At 39.5% G+C, this 24238-nt stretch overlaps 1 protein-coding gene across 3 annotated transcripts in view; it reads right to left on the reverse strand.

Moving 5' to 3' along the window:
* Nucleotides 1-24238, reverse strand: part of arhgef19 (Rho guanine nucleotide exchange factor (GEF) 19) — a 131500-nt gene that overhangs the window by 68873 nt on the left and 38389 nt on the right. Inside the window, exon 1 of one of the 3 annotated variants that reach the window (XM_034171929.1) lies at nucleotides 1525-1561. The exons of the other annotated variants lie outside the window; for them this stretch is intronic. The gene's annotated coding sequence lies outside the window, so the exon portion shown is untranslated. Of the gene's footprint in view, nucleotides 1-1524; nucleotides 1562-24238 lie in introns of those variants that run through there. 3 annotated transcript variants of the gene reach the window in all.

Raw genomic sequence — 24238 nt, forward strand, 5'->3', positions numbered from 1 at the left:
TATAATTTATCACTTGAATTGAAGTTTTTTGTGGTGTTGTCAAGTTTTTTCAGCTTTTTCAGTTTCTGAATTCTTTATCAGATAACTTTCACAGCACATTGATTTTCTCTCCTATGCACAATTTGTCATTGCTTTTTGTTACTTGGTTTATGACTGATTAACTGGAAGATAGACAAACAGGAATAAAATTGGAACCTCCATCCCATTTTGGTGATCAAGGTAAATCTATGACAGAAAAATGAGGGTGACTGAGGCACTTTTGATTGAGATATAATGCAAAATGTACACCAATATGTACACTTTTCAATATTAAATTCAAATGTCCACATAATCCACAATCTGAGTCAAATCCGGTGCCGGCGACCAAGCGGTCCACCTTGCCTTCACTCCATATGTCATTTTGGAGCGTCAGCAGTAATTCACTGATTATCGCCTCGTTTCTGCTTAAAACGTCACTCCAGTCATCATCTGTCTCAGCGCCAGATCTCTGAAGCTTTTGTACAACAATTATTTCCACATAAATTCTGCAATATTTCATAATAAAAGACATGGGAGGGATCAGAGCGTCACATCAGCACGTCTGAGTCTGACTCTCTGAGTCTGACTCTCTACACCCAAAGCGATCAAAGGTAATAATGTGATTTGTAACTGTCAGATGACAAAGTAAAATCTCTTAAATCATTCTAAAGTCAGTTTTAAGCAGAAACAAGCAGTTTTAAGCAGAAATGAGGCAATAATCTGTGAATCGCTGTTCACGCTCTGAAATGACGCATGCGCAATGAATGCAGGGGGGGACGATTTTATGTGGGACCATTCATGTGTGACACCGGATCAAAGTTTTTCAGGTGATAGTCAGTGCCCATCTGCACCTCACTTTCAAATATGAGAGTAATTGGGACACGTTTGATTAAGATATAATGTAAAATATACATTGAATGGGGTTTTCAATGTCAAATTTAAATGGCCACAAAATCTGTCATCTGGATCAGATCCGGATCAAACTTTCTCAGTAGATAAAGTATACCATCCTACATAAAATGCAAATCAAGATTTTTTTTTTTTTTTTAAATCTAAGGCTACATTTTAAAGTACACTTGGTTTTGTCATTTTCCATTGTGAACCAAATACACACTCAAGACTCTGAAACAGTCTGTGGTAAAGACAGAGATGGTCACATGCTGTTAATTGTTAACTTTTAATCTGTGTCCATTTCTTCAGTTTTAAACACACTGCAGTCTTTTGGCTGTGCATAATTCTAATTTGTGCCGTTCAGCCTGGGGGGTTTAATTTGTGAAATCAGTTTGTTTCTGACATGTTATAAACCTTTGTGGCAAACACTTTGATACTATTAATGATCATGTAGAGTGCACACCTGTAATTTGCAGAGGCAAGAGTGCACAAAAAAGTTGAAGCAAAAAGTCATACTTTTCTGTGTCACTGATTTTGTTTATTTTCATGCAGAACCATAGTTTACCTTCATTTTTCTCACATGTAGCATGCAGTGCAAAAAATAAAAAGCCACACCTGTTCTTGCAGCCCAGTCAGTCCTGACGCTCGTTCTAGTTTGTGTGTCTCGCATACATTTGCATGCTTGTACGCACATGTACACACATGCACACACATGCTTGTGCTGGACAAATGGTTACCTGTTCCTTGTAGACAAAGGACGCCTTTATCTGTACGCCTGGGCCAGGCTGCCCTGAGCACAGGACACCTGAGAGGGTGTGGGAACTCGCATAGTGCAGCCACTGAGCAGCGTGAACACATGCAGGCTGCTGATGTATCATGACGTTTGCCATTACCAGCTGCTCATGTTGTAATACTTCTATGTGCAACATTCATGTCACTTTAGTTAAATGAATGAACAATTTATTTTTATAGTTCTTATGTGCAGAAATTCACTGCTGTCTGCTGCTGTTCATTGCTTATGCATTGGTTTATTGACTTTTCACTCATCACCAACACATCCAGAATGTGCATTTTACCTTAAAGGATTGTGATTGCCCCCACCACCACCCCACTGAAAATCAGAAATTGTACTTGAACTTAAACTTATTTATTTTGGCACACAAACTCGACAATAACAAAAACTGATACACAAGACAATTCCACGTGTGTGACCAAAAAGGGGGTGAGCAGAAGCAAAGCTTATAAACGCCCACCCCATATATACATACATATATACACATTACCAACCCCCAGAGCAAGCACACAGGCGACAGTGGTAAGGAAAAACTCCCTCTGATGTATTAAGAAAGAAACCTCAAGCAGACCAGACTCTAAGAGGTGTCCCTCTGCTTGGGCCATGCTACAAACACATTTAACAACACAAACTCAAATCCCATCATCATAAACATATCTAGTGAACACCGTGTCTTCGTCTACATAAATATTTACATACATATACAGTCTACATGTATACACACACCAACATACACCTACACATACATATAATTACACACACACACACACACACACACATATATATATATATATATATATACACACACACACATACATACATAAATACATATACAGTGGTCCCTCGCTATAACGCGGTTCACTTTTCGCAGCCTAGCAGTTTCGCAGATTTTTTTTTTTGGTGCAATTTTGCATGCTTTTTTTTTTACAGCGCATTGTGTTCTGCGTCCTTATCAGGCGGGCCGATCGCGGCACCAGTCGGCATCACCGCGATTGCTCTCACTGCCTCCGATGCACTTACTGAGTCTGCAGGCTCAGTAAAAGCAGCAGCGGGCCACTCACACCGCCCTCCTGTCTGCTGCGCGGAGCTGCGCCAAATCTGGCAATAGGTCCAGAGACTACGCTCACTGTTTTGATGCTGATGTTGACCGCAGTTGCAGAGCTCCGTGGCCACCGAGAGAGGACTTGGATTCTTTGCAGGTCCCGCATCCATACCTCCGGAGGCAGTGAGCGAAGGGAGAGTTCTGCATGTGTCTGTTTATAATCTTTTCGCCCAGAAGAAAAAAGAAAGTGTTTACACAGGAGAGAAAAGTGAGAAAATGTTAATGCCTGTTTGAGAAAAGTGTATAAAGTGTGTAGTGAGGGGTTTTACAGCCTTAAAACATCTATAATGGCAAAAACTAGCACTGACTACTTCGTGGATTTCGCTTATCGCGGGTTATTTTTAGAACGTAACTCCCGCGATAAACGAGGAACCACTGTACATACAGTAGTGTTCAGAATAATAGTAGAGCTATGTGACTAAAAAGATGAATCCAGATTTTGAGTATATTTCTTATTTTTACATGGGAAACAAGGTACCAGTAGATTCAGTAGATTCTCACAAATCCAACAAGACCAAGCATTCATGATATGCACACTCTTAAGGCTATGAAATTGGGCTATTAGTAAAAAAAAAAGTAGAAAAGGGGGTGTTCACAATAATAGTAGCATCTGCTGTTGATGCTACAAACTCAAAACTATTATGTTCAAACTGCTTTTTTTAGCAGTGCTGTGAATCACTAAACTAGTATTTAGTTGTATAACCACAGTTTTTCATGATTTCTTCACATCTGCGAGGCATTAATTTTGTTGGTTTGGAACCAAGATTTTGCTCATTTACTAGTGTGCTTGGGGTCATTGTCTTGTTGAAACACCCATTTCAAGGGCATGTCCTCTTCACCATAAGGCAACATGACCTCTTCAAGTATTTTGACATATCCAAACTGATCCATGATACCTGGTATGCGATATATAGGCCCAACACCATAGTAGGAGAAACATGCCCATATCATGATGCTTGCACCACCATGCTTCACTGTCTTGACTGTGAACTGTGGCTTGAATTCAGAGTTTGGGGGTCGTCTCACAAACTGTCTGCGGCCCTTGGACCCAAAAAGATCAATTTTATGCTCATCAGTCCACAAAATATTCCTCCATTTCTCTTTAGGCCAGTTGATGTGTTCTTTGACAAATTGTAACCTCTTCTGCACGTCTTTTATTTAACAGAGGGACTTTGCAGGGGATTCTTGCAAATAAATTAGCTTCACACAGGCGTCTTCTAACTGTCACAGCACTTACAGGTAACTCCAGACTGTCTTTGATCATCCTGGAGCTGATCAGTGGGTGAGCCTGTGCCATTCTGGTTATTCTTCTATCCATTTTGATGGTTGTTTTCTGTTTTCTTCCACGCGTCTCTGGTTTTTTGTCCATTTGAAAGCATTGGAGATCATTGCAGATGAACAGCCTATAATTTTTTGCACCTGCATATAAGTGTTCCCCTTTCTAATCAACTTTTTAATCAAACTTTTTTAATCATTGTTCTTCTGAACAATGTCTTGAACGTCCCATTTTCCTCAGGCTTTCAAAGAGAAAACCATGTTCAACAGGTGCTGGCTTCATCCTTAAATAGGAGACACGTCATTCACACCTGTTTGTTCCACAAAATTGACGAACTCACTGACTGAATGCCACACTCATACTCGGACTGATGATCTGTGATTTTGGGCATTTGCCCGGTGGGCCAATGCACGTTTTCACGTGCGTGGGCAGGCCCTCCCATATTTATAGAGATTATGGAAATACAGTGTTCTCGAACCGCGCGCTGCTGTCAACACGAGGAAAGTTCGTGATCAGTGAAGCTACAGCATTTAATCAGCGCAGCTGCAGAACCACTTCCTGAATTTGTGTCAAAATAAAAGTTCTGTGGTGTTTCATACACGGCGCAGTCTTATTCTAGGTTTCAGTTTTGTTTCCGTTTGATCACACAACGGTGACTTACATTGAGCACAATGATTGACATGACCAACAGCCAATGACAATTGGAGAAGCATACAGGGTGGCCAATCAGATTGCAGGAAGGGCAGGCGGCTGCTCCCGCCCCTCTGGTATTTTGATTTCACTTTACACGTTATGAGGATCAGTTCACAGAAGTGAAATAATCTTTGGAGTATTCCACACTCTAAAACAATTTATTTGCTCAGTTTAAAAACAAAACAAAACCCTAAAATAGCAATTTGCATGTTTTTTTTAAAGAAATTCTAACTCAGCCACTGAGTACACACAAGACACTTATAGTCAGACAAACCCAAGTTTAGCAACACATTTAATGAAGTGGTTTTGTAAACTTAATTTGCTTTGTCCTCTACACTGTTAATTAATTTTAACCAATTTAATTTAAAGGTTTTGGTGTGCTTAGTTAGTCAAATGATTTAATTTAAGTTTTTCAAGCTTCTTTTTTGCCTCCATTCCACTCAGTAATGTTCATGCAAAATATTACCTTAATTTTCTCTCTCTCTCTCTCTCTCTCTCTCTCTCTCTCTCTCTCTCTCTCTCTCTCTCTCACTCACTCACACACTTTGGAGACACAAAAGCTTTTTTCCACCTGTGTGCTTTTGCTTCCGTTTTGTACTATGATCAAGGTGAAATGACAGTAAAAGTGTGTGTTTAGGTGTGTGTTCATGGTGTTTAGGTGTATTATTAGTATTTGTTCATTGGGGGTTCGGTATGGACGGGTGGGTGTGCGTGTTTGGGGGTGGATTTGTCGGGCCAATAGTGGGCTGGTCCAGAGGAAAAATGCCAGGGACGAAATTTGTTCCCAGTCCGACCCTGGCCACACTACTATTATTGTGAACACCCCTACTAATACTTATAGCTAATACATAGCCTTAAGAGTGTGCATATCATGAATGCTTGGTCTTGTTGGATTTGTGAGAATCTACTGAATCTACTGGTACCTTGTTTCTCATGTAACAATAAGAAATATACTCAAAACCTGGAGTAATCTTTTTAGTCACATAGCACTACTATTATTCTGAACACTACTGTACATGTACATACACATATACATACATGCACATACACAAATGAATGTTACTGAACCAGTTCACAATTACAACTGACAACACGAAACTCATCGTACTTCATTAGATACATAACTTGAAAACATCATTTTTTTATATTGATTTTTAAACTGATTGATATTTGGACATCATTTGAGTTCATCCGTCAGGTTATTCCATAATCTAGGGCCACACATGGAGACACAGAAACCTTTCCTGGTCCTTTCCTTGTATGTAATTGTTACAAGCTGTTTCAACCAACATTTTGCAAATACACAGTTTCTGGTTGGACACTTCAGTGACTTTGTATTTCTAAAACATATTTCACATTCTGATATATGACAGTGAAAAGCAGCCAGCCACACCCCTAGCTTACACCTGGCACAAAGCTATGCACAATGCAGTATCATTGCAAGGGCTGCATTATTGTTTTTTGTTGTTGTTGTTGTTTGCAATACAGTAACTGATCATTTTTAAACTGTGCAAGTGTCTATATGGCGCTGACATGTTTTAAAATTCCAACATGAGGATTAAGAACATGAAATAATGGGTTTGTATTAATAACAATATATAACCTAAAATATATACAAAAAATACGCAACAAATGTATACATCTTCAAATACTAAATAAAATCTAACCCAACAATAATTTTAAATTAGTTTAAATCAAAAATATTAATGACATATATCGATGACTTTTAGGGCTTTTATATTTGTTTATTGATGTTACAACCGCTCCAGTTACTTCAGTCTAGTATTTCATATTGATTTTAAGTTTTTTTTATATATAAATCATGTGATTAAAAGCAATTGTAGCATATATATATATATATATATATATATATATATATATATATATATATATATATATATATATATATATATATATATATATATAATTTAAAGGGGTTTAGACATAATTGCACAAAACATTGGCAAATTAAAAACAGAAAAACAGACTTTTAGTCTAAAATTCAATAACCCAACACCAGAGCCAATCTCTCATGGATGTGCCCCTGAAGACAGTTTGTTTAATGTTGCCCACACAGAGCAGTTACAGCAAGGATAAACTTTTATTCAGCTTAACTACTTTCTGAAACATGATCCAAACTGTGGAAAATGTTTTTGTGTTAACATCAGTGCTGCTTCTTTTTTTTAAAGCAAGCACCAAACCTTACAAGTGATGTATTATCACATTAGAAACAATTACTCAGATGGTGTGACTTTCCCAACGGATGTTTTTGCAGTAACACTCGCCCTGTTTTTATGTTTAAATGCATTTTAAAGCCTTTTTAAGCTTTTTGAGTTATCCAAGATAATATGTATATGTTGCTGACATGAACGAGCGAAGCTCTTTAGCCTCTCACTGTGTCATTTAGGTCCTTCAGCTTTTTTTTTCAGAAGAAGCAGCTGGGGAGCATTAGCATGGCTAAATACATTCAGCTTCTGGGGGTCCAAGCCCATCAGACCCCCCAACTACAGCCCTCTTAACCCCCCGCCATTTTAACCATTTTTCTTTATTTGCGTCTCACATGCCTGGAAAACCCCCACCATCTCATTTAGGTACTTCACACTTTATTTTCAGTAAATGCTTCTGGGGGGCATTGTCATGGATAAAAGCCTTCACCCAGCTAACAATTTGACATTGCCGTAACGTTGCACAGAAGTTGCAATGACGTTGTAGCAACATGAATTTGTAGACTCCCCACAACGTTGCTGCAATGTTGTCAGCAACGTTGCTGACAACGTTGCAGCAACATTCGCATTGCTGCAACATTGTCAGCAACATTGCTGACAACGTTGTAGCAACGTTATGGGGACTCTACAAATTCACGTTGCTAAAACATTGTCAGCAACCTTCCAGCAATGTTGCATTTATGTTGTGTGTTACCTGGGCAGCTTCTGGGAGGCTTTGCCCCCAAGTTCTCCCTAACTACAGTCCTCTTAACTTCCTGCTACTTTAAGCATTTTTAAAAAATATAGATTAAATTAATATTCAAACTTCACAGCTAGCAAATTGTCAATATTGAAGCTAAGTACTATATCTCCATCGATATGATATACGATATGACTATGATTTCACACAAACTGCTGCAACAGTGAAAATTAAGCATTCTTAAACAAAACAGTAATAATACCACACTCATTCGGCACTCATCATAAGGTTAGGATACTGTGCCCTCCAAAAGTATTGGAACACTTGGTATTTCACACATTTTAATTTGTTTATGCCATTTCAAATACAAGAAATACAAAAAATATAAAAAAATAAAAATTTCTAAAATTATCTTCCTTAAACTCTGAAAGCAAATCTCTAAAACTTGATAAAAATTAATTAAAAATATAAAAGCCAAGATGATGAGTTCCATACGGGCCCCTTCACACATAACACGAAAGACGCAGAAACCGGAAGAAAATCTGCAAACCAAAAATGAAATGAGGAACCGCGCCATGCCATCACCCTTATGTGGTTTATTTAATTTCCACTCTTTGTCTGTCATGTAAAGTTTAGACTACAATTTATGTGGTGGAAGCAACATCAACCGGTGTCCCGTCGAGATGAGGTGCGTCGTGCTACTGTACATGTGGAGATGATGAAACTCGCTCAGCGTGCAACTGCACATGCACATTTTGTTTTTTTCTTTGGTTTTTCCGTCAAAGTTTTTTTTTTTATTAATTGTATTCAGTGTATTTATAGCCTAGTAAGTAAAACATTTTCTATATCTTGTGTATATTTTTCCTGTCAAAATAAGCTAACTCCAGGTTAAAAATACTTATTGTTTTATAGTGAGTAGATTTTATACATTACTACGTGCGGATGAACAATGTATACATTTACTTGTCCATCAAAATAAGCAAACTTCGTCAAGTAACTTTTTTAGTGCACACATGTGCAGTTACGCGAGGAACCTCATCTTGACGACGCACCTCATCTCGGCAGAGCACTGGCCGGCCGGCTTCACACGGTGCCATGTGCTCAGACGCTGGCTGGTCCACATGAGGGCGTGAGCGCCCGTGCACACATGTGCACTGAGTGTTCTCCAGCAGAGTTGCAGGACACAGCTGTCAGCTGGTCTAGCAGCGCAGGATGTTTAAAAAAAACATCCAACATTTGACATTTCCTGTTTCACTGTGGACTCAAAATTTGGCACTTCTTGTTTCAGTCACAACTTACCACTGAATTTCCACAAGATCCCACAAGATCTCATCTCTTGTCAATCCAGGAAGTGTTGACCCAGGAAGTGTTCAACATTTGACATTTCCTGTTTCACTGTAGACACAAAATTTGTCACTTCCTATTTGTGACGCAATGTACCATGAATGAGCTTTGTGCCGCTGCATGGCGCTTCGAGGCGCGGCACTTCGCGGCTGCTCACACTGCCATGAACACTGCCAACTACTGGCAGGAGATGGTAGTGTTCATGGCAGCGTGCCACACATTCTCTAAAAGTGATGAAGGACTTAACGAACGGAATTTTCAGTTTTCAAATTGCCTTTTTTTTACAAATGAAAAAGACATATTTACAAATACAGATTTATTTGTAAAACCCACCACACGTTTCATGAACTGTGTGTTATACCGACCAGCCAACCACTGACGTCAGGAAACTAATGTACCTATAATGCAATGCAACATGTGTGTCTAAACGCTAAAACCTTCATAATTCGTGCATTACTTTAAAACTAAAACACATAGCTGATATTTTCACTTTGTAAAACGACAGACGTGATGTTAATTTCAATAACTTGTCTGGAATTAGTTTGTTTAAAATTATAACCATAAGTCAAAACTGTCTGCCTGTGCAAGACTCCAGTGAAATGACCGGCAGGTCTGTATGGTGTGAAGAGCAATTATCTTTTTTTTCCACTCCCTCCTTTCTCTCTGGTCACCAGGTCTCTTTTGTTGAGAGAAGGCTGATCTGAAACAGAAACGTTGCCTCATTGTGTCAGTAGCTGCTGTGTACTGAAAGTTATTGGTTTAGCTTTTATCTGTAACTTCTGCTAATTTTCTTTAGGGATTTATTGGTTTAGCTTTATAAAAGTTAACTTTTAAGTTAGTGGAATAACAGTTATCAAAGCTAACTTTTTGCTTAGCTGTGCCCACCACTGATTATTTCTGAGTTAAAACTAAGGGCTGACAAAAATCACTTTTTCTAACAGTAACATGGAATAAAATGGATGCACACATATTCTGCATGACAAGCTGAACCCGTCATCAATCAGCAGCCCCTTTTTATAAAATAACATACCTGCTCATTTGATCAGGAAAAAGCGCCAAAACTGACAACAAGCCTTATCACATTCATCAAGACACCAAAGTGTCCGATTACACGGATGGCACATTCCTGTCGCTGGTACAATTATATCACAGTATTAAAATTGCAATTCCAAAGCTATGTAATTTCCCTTGTCATAGCAGGGTGTTATTTGTGCCTGTTATGGACTTTGCTGCCAGTGTTTCCTCCCTGTAATTTGACTAGGCTGCTGTAAGACGACGTGTCTGCGCCTTAACGCCAGCAGTCACCAGAGGAGCATTTTTAATAGTGATATAGTCTTCTCCTTAGAGGATCAGGATAATCTTTTAATGCACACTATCACCTCAGCTCGAACAGAAAGCCAATGGTGATTCAGCTTCATGACAGTCCCAGATGTTGTCAAGTCACATAAATAAACTTTGATGTTTGCCAGAAATAGATGCCTGAATAAAGATAATAGTGTCACTGTTAACCCCTTAACGCCCATCGTCACATACGAGGTCTATTAGAAAAGTATCCGACCTTATTATTTTTTCAAAAACCATATGGATTTGAATCACGTGTGATTACATCAGACATGCTTGAACCCTCGTGGGCATGCAAGAGTTTTTTCACGCCTGTCGGTTACGTCATTCGCCTGTGGGCAGTCTTTGAGTGAGGAGTCGTCCACACGCTCGTCGATTTTTTTCATTGTTTAGGAATGGCTCAGAGACTGTTGCTTTGTTTGATAAAAATTTTTTCAAAACTGTAAGGCACAACTGAGTGGACACCATTCAATAAATTCAGCTGGTTTCGGTAAAAATTTTAACGGCTGATGAGAGATTTTGGTCTGGTAGTGTCGCTTTAAGGACGGTCCACGGCGCCTGACGGCGATCTGCGCTTCGAGGCGGCAGCGTCTCGCCGTTTCAAGTTGAAAACTTCCACATTTCAGGCTCTGTTGACGCAGTAAGTCGTCAGAGAACAGAGAACTTTCAGAAGAAGTCGGCATGAGGAGTTTATTCGGACATTCCATTGTTAACGGTCATTTTGTAATGAAAGAACGTGCGGGCAGAGTCGCATGTCGGGCCAGACCCGACCGCGGGGGGTCGCGGCAGGAAAAACACCTCCGTTGGAAACCTTAATGGACAAGTTGGAACATGCCCAAGCTGTTAAACAATTTCTCAGTTACTCACTTGTTGAAAGCCATCAAAAGCCGCCTGAATTTTACAAATGGTCTTCAACACGGAGGTGTTTTTCTGGTCGCGGCGCACACAGATTTGCGTCGTCGTCACGGAAACGACTCGGCGAATTTGCGCGCACGTTCTTTCATTACAAAATGACCTTTAACAGTGGAATGTCCACATAAACTCCTCATGCCGGCCTCTTCTGAATCTTCTCTGTTCTCTCACGACATCCTGGGTCAACAGAACCTTAAATTAGGATGATTTCAGCTCGAAACAGCCAGACAACGGCGCCTGGAAGCGCTGCGCGACATCCCGCTCCGTGGGAAGTCCTTACACCGACAGAAACACCCCATAATCTCTCATCAGCCGTTAAACTTTTCACAGAAAACCAGCTTAATTTCTCGAATAGTGTCCACTCGGATATTCCTCACAGGTCCAGAAAAAATTTTGATAAAGCAACGCGCGCCGTCTCGAGCAGCGTGTGAAACAAAGGAATTCAGCCGAGAGGGCGGGACCACATCTCACTCAAGGCCTGCCCACAGGGAAATGACGTCACCGACGCGTGAAAAAACTCACGCATGCGCACGAGGGTTCAAGCATGATTGGTGTAATCGCATGTCATTCAAATCCATATAGTTAAAAAAAAAATAAAAGGGTCGGTTTATTATCTAAGAGACCTCGTATATGCTACAATCTCTGACTCAAATATGCAACTTACCAAATTGACCTGTATGCCCGTTGTCGCAAATTTGCAACATACCATCACTATTATTATAACATTATAACATAAAGTCATTACCAGAATACCCAATACTACTATCTAGTTTTTGTGCAAAAGTGAAATTAATAATCTCAACATTATTTACCATCTACTTAAAGGCAAAAACACACACAAAACATATTTTTATATACAGCTATATAAATTCGGGCGTTAAGGGGTTAAACCTGCACAGTGCAGCTATGTGACAACACTTCTCATTTTTGCAATTTGTCAAAATTCTTGTGTCCATACTTGAAATGTACTATTGGTACTGCATGCCAAGGATACAGAGAGGTCCATCAATAACTGGACAGTGACAGCCATCTCTGTGCACTACTAAAAGGGATTTGAAATCAAACAATCAAAACATGGTTAAAGTGGAGACTTTGATTACTGTGAAATTTGTAGGAAATCTTTTTTTTTTTTTCCAGAATACCCTGAGCCTCAATTTTGGAGACTCAAAAGTAATTGAGCATCTAGTTGCTCAACTGCTATATGTCTGAGTGTGCTATATAAATTTATTACATCCACCATGGACGTAATAAAATCATCAGCATTTATTTATTTGTCTGTCTGTCTGTCTGTCTGCCTGTTAACATGATTATATCAAAACTACTGCACAGATTTTGACGGAATTTTCACCACAGACAGATGTAAGGCCATGGAAGACTCCATTGAATTTTGGAGATTGGTGGACATCAGAAATCTCTGATTGCTGTTGTTTAAAATTATGTGGATCAGTTTATCTGGAGTTGACATTTGCATTTAAAATCTGTTTCTGTCAGCTCTCAATATGAAATCCCAAAAGTGGTAAGTGTCAGTAAACACAGCTGCAGTGCCTCGCCACTGACTGCTCATTTTTCAACTTTGTTTGGCATCATTGCATGGCGTCTTAAGCCTGGTTCACACGGCAGGATAATTAGTCCGATATCAGACTCGATCTTCCCCTTCCAACAATCTTAAGGACGCCCCGACAATCGTGATGACGCTATAGATAATCTCATCAGATATTCCTTCCGTGAGTGCTCTGATCTGCTCGGAAGGATGTCAGGAGCGCTCTGATCGCAAATTGGAATATTCAACATGTTGGACTTACCAGAAAGTCCGGTGGTCGCGCCGTCTCCACTCCTTTAAAGAACACCTTTTCTTTTTCTTTTTGTATTGTTTTTTCCCTGTGTTTTAAATAGACCATAAAGTATCTCCGTTTGTTTACTCTGAAGTCACGTTTAATCTCGAGAGATTTTGTGAGATTTCCTGTCTGAACTGGGAATGTTCGTGTGTGAAATCTGTTCATGTGGTGTTGTTGTCCTCACTGTGTGGCTGGACACCACACACTGTATGACCAAAACTGTTAGATCTATGATTTTTTTTTTTTTTTTATCTTCACGTGTGTGGTCTCTCAGGTTTTGGAAACCTAAAGATAATTTTAAAATCCTGTCGTGTGAACCAGGCTTTAGACATCAGATGTCTGATACATTTAAGTCCCAGAAGAGTAAACATCTGTGCAGAAAACTACTTCATAAAAATTCATGTAGTTCCAGAGATATGGTGATCTCCGATGTGACACTGACCTTCGACATATCACGTTGACATGACCGGTGTTGCGAGAGGATGGTCCACTGAATTTATCCACTTTACTTGACATTGCTCTGCGTTTATAAAATATTGCTGCAGACAGAGACACAGACAAACAGACAGTCTGTCTTCATGAAGAGGCTAATGAAGCCGTGATCTCAGTATGTTTTTATGAGTTTCTATGTAGAAGTGTGTTCTCTCTGAGGAACCCTGTTCAACTTATTCTTCCACAGCTAAAGTCACACAAAATCCATTCCACAGGCTAGTGCGGAGGCATGGCTCTGTTTTTTGAGTTTTAGAACATTACCACTACAAAAATAATCAAATAGTAACAAGTAAAAGCAGAAAGGGATAGCACATTGGTAAGGAAAAAAAAGAGCATGGCTATTTAAATTGATCTGGAGCATCAAAGCTCAGCTAATTCAAAAGGAATTCATTATGACCTACTGAGTTAGATGCAGGGGCGGTGACCAAGCAGTTAATTGTGCTTGTTTCCAGTGTGGAAGGTTCCCAGTTCAAACCCCACCCCTGCCCATTCTCTAATATGGAAGGGCATCTGGTGTAGATCCTGTGCCAAGTCAACATTCAGATCCACCTTGGACCTGCTGTGGCGAACCTGACTGAAAACCAGCAGGTTGACTTCTCTATCTCTCTACCAAGGGCGCAATTTAGAACTAGAAATTGGGGGGGGACAAAGTGCGAGGCCCGCAGGGACGAAGCCCATAGGCCAGGGGTCTGGGGGCCGCTTTAGGCCCCCTGAAGCCAACGGTTTCTAGATAAGCTCAGATGCATTCTGAGCATCCAGAACAGTAATTTTAATGTTTTGAGAAGACCATAAAGTGGACACCATTTGACTTATACAATTTGAAACTGTGGATATACAAGTACTTTATTCTGAGAATAACCAGCATTGATTTTATTAACATCCTGGTGTAAATAAGGTATCACCACATGTGTAGAACTCAAAAAGAATGATAGGTTGAGTTTTCATTTTAAAAAAAAGAACTGCAGTGTGGAAAAATGTATTCATAAATATGAAAGAACAGGCTCTTAATAATTATTAACTATCGCATACTGTATTTTTTTCTCAAGATTTGTTTTTGCATAAGTTTGAAAAAACAACAGATCATAAGTTTAGGATAAATTACTTATCATGAATTTAATTTTTGAAGTGGCACTAATGACAACACTCATACTGAACATAATTTCGCTTGCATAGACTGATTTTGGAGATCAAGCAATAATTGCAGATGGGCTTTCTGAGGTCCCAGATAGCTTTTCTGATTTCCTTTTCTAACTTTCAGAATTTAGTAAATTAGCATATGGTCCATTGATACTTATGTGTAGACACTAGTCCCTAGAGGCAACTATTTTTGGTTTCAAATCTGGGCAAATGCAGTCACAGAAAATTCCAAATGTGACAAACAAGAAACAGGTGTTGTAAACAAGTCAATGCTGCTAAAAATACAAACTTGCAGAAACAAAGATACTATTCTGACATGGTTTTGCACATAAGACCGACATGGTTTGCACATAAGACTGGCATATCTTGTTTCAAGTACACACATATATGTCAGAAGGTGGGGGGGGACATACCATATTCTGTCCCTCCTGGTTGAAAAGGTGGGGGGGGACATGTACCCCCTATCCCCCACCAAATTGCGCCCATGCTCTCTACTGCTGAGGTTCCAAACTGACAACTGAACCTTGCTGCCTATTTCCTACAAGGCGTGTGCTCGTGTGCTTGCAGGAAGGCTGCAATGGAGCTGTGACACACTAATGTGTAAATAAAGATGTCAGTGAATTTACGCTGTTGTTGTTGTGTTATGCTGATTATAAACTTTTTCAGATGATGAAACGTCAGCGTTAGTCAGTTTTGTTGTCACTGTCTGGCTTTCGTGGAGACTCAGAAATGTCTGCAAAGCTGAAGTTACTGAATGATAATGCACACATGCTGAGTGAACTCAGCAACACTAATCCTAATCTGATGTGGATTATAAATAATATGATTCAGTGGGACGGAGGGGTAATCGCTCACTGGCTCTGCTGTACAGACACTCAGGAGTGCATGTGAACATTCAGCCTTTGTAACCTTGTGGAATTTACTTCTTGCGCCCACCAGTGTACTTTTCAAGAACAGAATTCTAGGGTATTGGATATGCAATCTAAAACCCGACCACAACAGGTCATCAAAATTTATATCAGGCTGCTTTAACAGTACATAAAAAAGCAGCCTAGACCGCACCAAGGTCCACCCTAAAGCCACTAATGCGTCTCAGTCCAGAGATCCGGAACAGTAGTGCACCAGAAGAATCAGGGCCATGTGATGGTCGTTCAAAGTGGCCCCACTTTCATCTGGGTTTCAACTTCACTCACTCACTCACTCACTCACTCACTCACTCACTCACTCACTCACTCACTCACTCACTCACTCGCTCGCTCGCTCGCTCACTCACTCACTCACTCGCTCGCTCGCTCGCTCACTCACTCACTCACTCACTCACTCACTCACTCACTCACTCGCTCACTCACTCACTCACTCACTCATCTTCAACCGCTTAGTCCAATTAAGGGTCGCAGGGGGCTGGAGTCTATCCCAGCAGTCACAGATGAGACAGGGTACACCCTGGACAGGACTCCAGTCTGGCACAGGGCCACATGTAGACAAAGAAACACATTCACACCTACACGCACACCTACGGACAATTTAAAGTATCCAATCCACTAACCTACATGTCTTTGGATGTGGGAGTAAACCGGAGCACCCGGAGAGAACCCACACAAACATGGGGAGAACACGCAAATTCCACACAGAAAGGCCACAGGTGGGAATCAAACCCATGGCCTTCTTGCTGTGAGGCAACAGTGCTAACCACTAAGCCACTGTGCTGCCGGGTTTCAACTTATCAATGCAAAAAGGCCCAATATCAGTGGCTACTCTGGGAACTTACTTTCCTGAGGGGCCACAAAACATTTGGCTGATTTTCTTCTCCTGAATAAAACTTACACACGTATAGGACATGACATCTTGTACCAGAAAGATGGAGAAAAGAATGAACCGAAACACAGACCATGACGTGTGACACACGGTAAAGGTCAGGTTCGGGCGTGACGCTCTCCGGTTCTGTTGTATTTATAGATGACGTAACATCTGACTACCTCAGCTGGATGAATCCTGACGCATATCAGGCTCTGTTATCTGCTGACATTCAGTTACATTTTTCAAAAGTCATTGTGCAGAGAAACAGTGACTCACAGCACACTGCAAAAACAACCCAAGACTTTCTGATGACAAGGAAGAAACAAGGTAGTAACAGTCACGAACATGACCTGAAGCCTACTGAACACACCTTTGGTAGTTTAAAGTTACACTGATGTCATGGTGCAGGTGAATAACTGTCGAAGCCTCATCACCAACTCAGTGTCTGTAGGCTTCAGTCACTGAATAAATCCATTTCATTTTGACAATTTTGGTTTTCACTCAGAAAAAAAAAAAAAAAAAGACTCATTGGATGAACTCAATTCAATTCAATGAGCAGGATTTCCATCTGATCAATATATGTAGCTACAATCAAATCAAGCACATCCATGCAAGATAATGTATTTTAATTTATTTGGGACTATATCTGTTTATTAGATGGTTTATTGTTTTCTTTTGTTTTATGAGAGATTCTTTTGTTAAGTATGTGTGTGCACTCTGAAAAAAAAAAATCATTCAAAAAGTCTGTGATTAATCAGATTCATCCAAAAAAAAAAGGGTGTCCAGCACAAAATACCTTTTGACTGAGTGATTTTTCACATTATCAACAGAAGGAAAAGATGCTGCACCTGTTGTTTCCAAATAATGGCAAAGTGTTAAAATCTCAAAGATTTCAGAAGCGATTTTAGTTCTAAAAAGTGTGATTTTTAACTCTTTTGCTGTTAACCCCTCTGCAGTATTGGAGTTGTTTAGCGTTGCCGATCATATGGGTGTTGTGAGGCTGTAATAGTGACGTCCACTCACAAACAGAAGAATATGGGTTCAAACCCAATTTGAGACCCATATAGATTTGTCAAAGGTGTTAAAATACTCCCCATTGTTGAAAATACACTTTCACATGGGGGAAAATTAACAATATTAGAAAATCAATGTTAAAACAGTCTTGAAAGTGTAGTAACCACCTCCAGTCAGGTAATGTTTTCACTGGCGTTTATCTGTTTGTCTGGTGATCAGAAGAATGTTTGGCACATAGTAACACTTTATTCAAAAAGTTGTGAGGTGATGCTGAAATTTGGTGAGCAGATGGATAATATCCTAAAAAAAAATATATTTTTTTGTTTTGTTTTATTTTCTGTAATGTATGTGTCCTCTCTCTATGTGCTTTTTAGTTTTAATTTGGAAATGTGAGGGTTACCAAAACTCAGGAATAGTTTTTATTTCAACACTATGCAAGTTGAAGTAACCATTATTCATGGGGCTTTTTTTGTTTGTTTGTTTTGTTTTTTATTAAACCTATTTGTTTTCATTCCGCCCAACTGTAAGCTACAATTGGCTCAGCGCGGAGCTGATAGCCCGCATCAGGTGTCTGACACATCAGGAACTGAACTCGAGTCCACAGCTCTGTAGGAGAGCGTCTCTAACCGCTGTTCCACCTGATCGGGACATTATTCATGTTTTTAAAATGTATAATTTGGTTTTCATTGGCATCATCATTCACTGAATTTATTTTGTGAATAATACTATGGAGTAAAGAGGCCATGCAGCTGTCTATGCTTACATCCCTATCTCACGTACTATCTCACTGGGCTATAATTGTTAGAAAACAGTTGGAAATACAACTTAGCGACCAAACACACAAATGAGCAACAGTTTCGCAGTTGATATCTCACTGACGTGGCCACTTGCAACTGAAATGATGACACATTCATGCACAAACTGTTCAGCTCCATGTGAACAGACTGTGGAAATTCCCTTGACTGTAGCCAGTAAGGAAAAGGAAAAAATAAAATAAATGATAAATAAAATAATATTAAATGCTAGCATAGCTCCATGGTGCTGGGGGGAGGACTGGAATGAAAGTGTGGATAGAGCATTGCTGGATCAACTGTATACCCGTTGTCATTCAAGCCCTCTTGAACAGATCAGAGACCTGGAGAACGTACCGCTACCCAAAGATCCTACAGCAAGTCCATCAACGCTGCCTAAGGAACATCCTACAAATTGGCTGTGAGGATTACCACAACAACATTAGCATCCTGGCCAAAGTGAAACAAGAGAACATTGAGTTCATCATCATCTACAGTGAACTGCGGTGGGCAGACCATGTCATCAGGATGGATGACAGCCGACTCCCCAAACAAGTCTTCCAAGGGAAGTGGACCAGGGGAGGACAGAAAAAGCACTACAGAGATCTTATAAAATCAAACCTGAAGAGCTGCAACATTGACTGGAAGACTTGGGAAGAGCAAGTTAAAGACCGTCTCAGCACAACGCTTGCAATGCCCCACAAGTGAAGTGAGAGAAGAGCACCACCCAGTTAACGTCATGCGGAATCAAGTCATTCCCCTTGCAATTGCTGTTCGTACACTGTTATAGCTCGGTGAGACAGTACTCCAAACTATATAACAAGACACTTTTTAAAATGGATGTTTTTCTATATGTCCAACTTGACTGTGAGGTTGTGAGTGGAGAAGTGACAGATAGAACCTGTTGTCTGTACCATCTCTCCAATCACAGCCACTGAAGCATTTGAGTCCATCAGCATTATGGGGACTTTCCTCCTTTGTGCATGTTGACCCGTTTAACAGATTGTCTGTACTGTGTCATAGTGTCCACATTACTTTGTGATTGACTGAATTCTAAGGTAAATGTTCTTGTATCATCTACTGACATAGGTCACGTGGACGTAAACAGAATGGTTTCTATTATTAAATGATACACATAAGTCAGCGGTATCAAGCATAATTTGTTTAAATGCGTTTGAGGTGAAGATTAAAGTGTGTGCAGTTTTTTTTTTTTAATAAAACTGGATCAGCCTGCAGTTTCATGTTGTTGATGATGAAACTTTGGATATACTTGTTGATGTGTGACTCTGAGAGGAAACCCGTGATGTTGCCCTGCAGTTTTGTCTGTGTGAGCTGTGTGTTTGTTGAGACAGACTGGAGCGTCCTCACAGTGTGCTGTGATCAGCTCGTGTGTGTGTGTGACAGGGAACTCCGACTCGGTCACATCACACCTCTAATTGCCACCAGTAGACTGAAGAACGCAGTGCTGTCTACTGAGAAAAGACATAATGCTGTCTTAAGTCAGGAAAAAAAAAACTTTGTTCCCAGACTTTGTCTACTGCAGTCACATTTTATAACATTTCCTAATCATGGTGCCTTTAATGAGGCAACAATGAAAATTTAACATGGTATCATTAAAATAAAAAGAGTGCAGTGCTCCAAAGGGCGTGTCCTCTTAAAACTGAATTTAACACACAGGCTTTTTTTTTTTTTTTTTTCCTGCATACTGGAGACGTTTACGAGCCTTACATGAAAATCATCTAATGAATCAAAAAGTACACACTGATCATGTTGGTACATGTTGATCAAAGTATTTATAACTGGTAGTTTTTGTTGTTGTTGTTGTTTTGGTCAGTACATAAACAAATGATTTCAGAATACTTTAAAGGATTCAAACATCTCTCCATGCTTCATCCCACAAACACAGATGTTAGTAAGAATACTTAATGAGCTGTCTCAGAGAAAATCATGCAGGGGTGGCTGGATGGCCAACTTCGATTTTGATGAAATTTTCACCATATGCCCTTCAAGTAGACTGATTAGGAATGGTAAAGTTAGTTTTTCCATCAGGCAAAATTTTACTTAAATTTTAGTCAGTTCAAAATTTGATGTCAAAATGGCCTCAGATTGTTACATAAAAATATAGTAAAAATGGCCAAATTTGACATATCTGTTCTCAATTCTCAACATGTAGATAGAAAATGTGAGTGTGATTCCTCATATGGGGTGCCAGTGACCTTCAAAAATCATTGTTTGTTCTGTGGCATATTTCCTTATGTTTCTGTAATTGACACTTTTTGAATCCTATAGGGGCAGCACGGTGGCTTAGTGGTTAGCACTGTTGCCTCACAGCGAGAAGGTCATGGGTTTAATTCCTGCCTGTGTCCTTTCTGTGTGGAGTTTGCATGTTCTCCCTGTGTTTGCGTGGGTTTCCTCCGGGTGCTCCAGTTTCCTCCCACATCCAAAGACATGTGGGTTAGGTGGATTGTAATCTTTAAATTGTCCATACGAGACACTCGCATTAAAGAATGTGAGTGGGTGTCTATGTGTTTGTCTGTTTGTGGCCCTGCAACATACTGGCGTCCTGTCCTAGGTGTACCCCACTTCACACTCTATGACTGCTGGGATAGGCTCCAGCCCCCCGCAACCCTTGATTGAAGCAGTTGAAGGAGAGTTTGTGTGTGTGTGTGTGTGTGTGTGACTCCTATAGGTGAGCATTTTCAGAGCCGGAAATTTTTAATTTCTCATAAATCAGTAATTTTCTGCTTATTTCATTAAATAAGATGCCCTTTCTTATGTTTTCCAGTATGCAGAATCAATTTGTACAGTTATTTTGGTGTTTAGAGGTCCAGGTCATTGACATAGGTCAATGTCATTTTCAAATTTTAGAATTTTTTACTTTTGTGCTTAACAGGACCTTTTAGCACCTGAAATGATAAAATTTAGTTTGTGACTACATCAATTGATAGAACATATTGTTAGCATAAAGTTAATTGCTAGCATGCACATTTTTAAGTATCTTCGCATTCCGTGAGGTTATCAAATAGAGCATTCTAAACGCAGATGAAGTTGAAAAACTTGTGTTAAACACCTCCAGTTTTGATATGTACAACCCCTGGCAAAAAATTATGGAATCACCGGCCTCGGAGGATGTTCATTCAGTTGTTTAATTTTTTAGAAAAAAAGCAGATCACAGACATGACACAAAACTAAAGTCATTTCAAATGGCAACTTTCTGGCTTTAAGAAACACTATAAGAAATCAAGAAAAAAAGATTGTGGCAGTCAGTAACGGTGACTTTTTTAGACCAAGCAGAGGAAAAAAATATGGAATCACTCAATTCTGAGGAAAAATTTATGGAATCACCCTGTAAATTTCATCCCCAAAACTAACACCTGCATCATATCAGATCTGCTCGTTAGTCTGCATCTAAAAAGGAGTGATCACACCTTGGAGAGCTGTTGCACCAAGTGGACTGACATGAATCATGGCTCCAACACGAGAGATGTCAATTGAAACAAAGGAGAGGATTATCAAACTCTTAAAAGAGGGTAAATCATCACGCAATGTTGCAAAAGATGTTGGTTGTTCACAGTCAGCTGTGTCTAAACTCTGGACCAAACACAAACAACATGGGAAGGTTGTAAAAGGCAAACATACTGGTAGACCAAGGAAGACATCAAAGCGTCAAGACAGAAAACTTAAAGCAATATGTCTCAAAAATCAAAAAATGCACAACAAAACAAATGAGGAATGAATGGGAGGAAACTGGAGTCAACGTCTGTGACCGAACTGTAAGAACCCGCCTAAAGGAAATGGGATTTACATACAGAAAAGCTAAACAAAAGCCATTATTAACACCTAAACAGAAAAAAACAAGGTTACAATGGGCTAAAGAAAAGCAATCTTGGACTGTGGATGACTGGATGAAAGTCATATTCAGTGATGAATCTCGAATCTGCATTGGGCAAGGTGATGATGCTGGAACTTTTGTTTGGTGCTGTTCCAATGAGATTTATAAAGATGAGTGCCTGAAGAGAACATGTAAATTTCCACAGTCATTGATGATATGGGGCTGCATGTCAGGTAAAGGCACTGGGGAGATGGCTGTCATTACATCATCAATAAATGCACAAGTTCACGTTGATATTTTGGACAATTGAAAGGATGTTTGGGGATGATGAAATCATTTTTCAAGATGATAATGCATCTTGCCATAGAGCAAAAACTGTGAAAACATTCCTTGCAAAAAGACACATAGGGTCAATGTCATGGCATAGGGTCAATGTCAACAAGCAGATCTGATTTGATGCAGGTGTTAGTTTGGGGGATGAAAATTTACAGGGTGATTCCATAATTTATTCCTCAGAATTGAGTGATTCCATATTTTTTTCCTCTGCTTGATCTAAAAAGTAACCGTTAATGACTGTCACAATCTTTTTTTCTTGATTTCTTATAGTGTTTCTTAAAGCCAGAAAGTTGCCATTTGAAATGACTTTAGTTTTGTGTCATGTCTGTGATCTGCTTTTTTTCTACAAAATTAAACAACTGAATGAACATCATCCGAGGCCGGTGAATCCATAATTTTTGCCAGGGGTTGTATTTGAGGTTGTTGTCCTGTTGGGAAATCTCAACTGGGAGTTTCAGCTATCTAGCAGATGGTTTGATGTTCCAGGTGAGTGCATCAGGCTGCTTTATCTGCAATCTACAGTCCACCCAGCTGTAAATGGGGCTTGGCTGGGGAAGTAACAATGGACTGGTATCCCGTCATCTGCTTAATGGTATTAGGAGGATAAGTACCGGCACAATAGGCCTCGGGGCCTCTACAGGACTTACTTTGCGCAATACAGCAGTTTCACTGACAGTGAAACAAGTTCAGAGTTTGATGCTCCCACCACCATGCTTAGCAGTCAGTCCAGTCTAACTTAATAAATAAAATTGCATGGCTGCATACACGTAGATGCCACTTCGCTTTTAATATATAGATGATTTACTGCCCCCTGCTGGAATGGCGTGTGAGTCCAGAATTTAATAATCATCATCCATTGTTCACTGTTGTTAGCTAATATTAGTAATTTCTCCAAAAATATTAGTCCCAAAATACATTAGCATACCAAATGGCAAATGTCAGCTCTCCCCAGTTTCTCTACGCACAGCGATCAGTGAAAGCAGGAACAGACGGAGAGCCTCTGATGACAATCTCACGTGCTCAAACAAAGAGTGTGTAACTATCAGGATTGCTCCACCAGTTTGCATGTGAATGTTACTGGATAACTCTGTTGCTTTCGCTGCGTAAAGCACTGTTTACCATATCAATGGACAACAAAACGCATAGACCATTTTGTATATATTGTTCAAAATGTGCATTTGTGTTTACTGTTTGAACCTTTTTGTTGTACAGACTTTCACACAAGACCTCAAATTACCTTTATAAAGTGTCAAAACAGTTGTTTATTATAGTTTTCTGTGTGTTTTGAATAAATGTGTGTGGAAAATTATTTTTCGCTTTATTTTTTCCTTGCCTATTTTGATTGTAAACCTTTATTATACTTATAAAACACAACAAAAACATATATATTCTGAGAGCACAGGTTGTCCTGAAAAAAAAAGAGACATAAAACTTGATTGTGGGATGCAGCTCTCTCTGCATCCCACTATATATATATATATATATATATATATATATATATATATATATATATATATATATATATATATTAGGGTGGTCCATAAAAATGGTCAAAAAAGTTTTTTAAAAAAACTTCAAGTCTCACCCTCTAAATTTGTTGTACCTAACATAAAAACACATCATGTACAATTTCATAAAACTCTAATAATTTTTACTGGTAGCACACAGCCCTTAAAGATTTTGCTGGCAATAACTTTGTCATATAGTATGGTCATTTCCAGATATTTCCA

The sequence above is a fragment of the Thalassophryne amazonica genome, chromosome 6 (genome assembly GCF_902500255.1).
Source record: "Thalassophryne amazonica chromosome 6, fThaAma1.1, whole genome shotgun sequence".
Classification (NCBI taxonomy): domain Eukaryota; kingdom Metazoa; phylum Chordata; class Actinopteri; order Batrachoidiformes; family Batrachoididae; genus Thalassophryne; species Thalassophryne amazonica.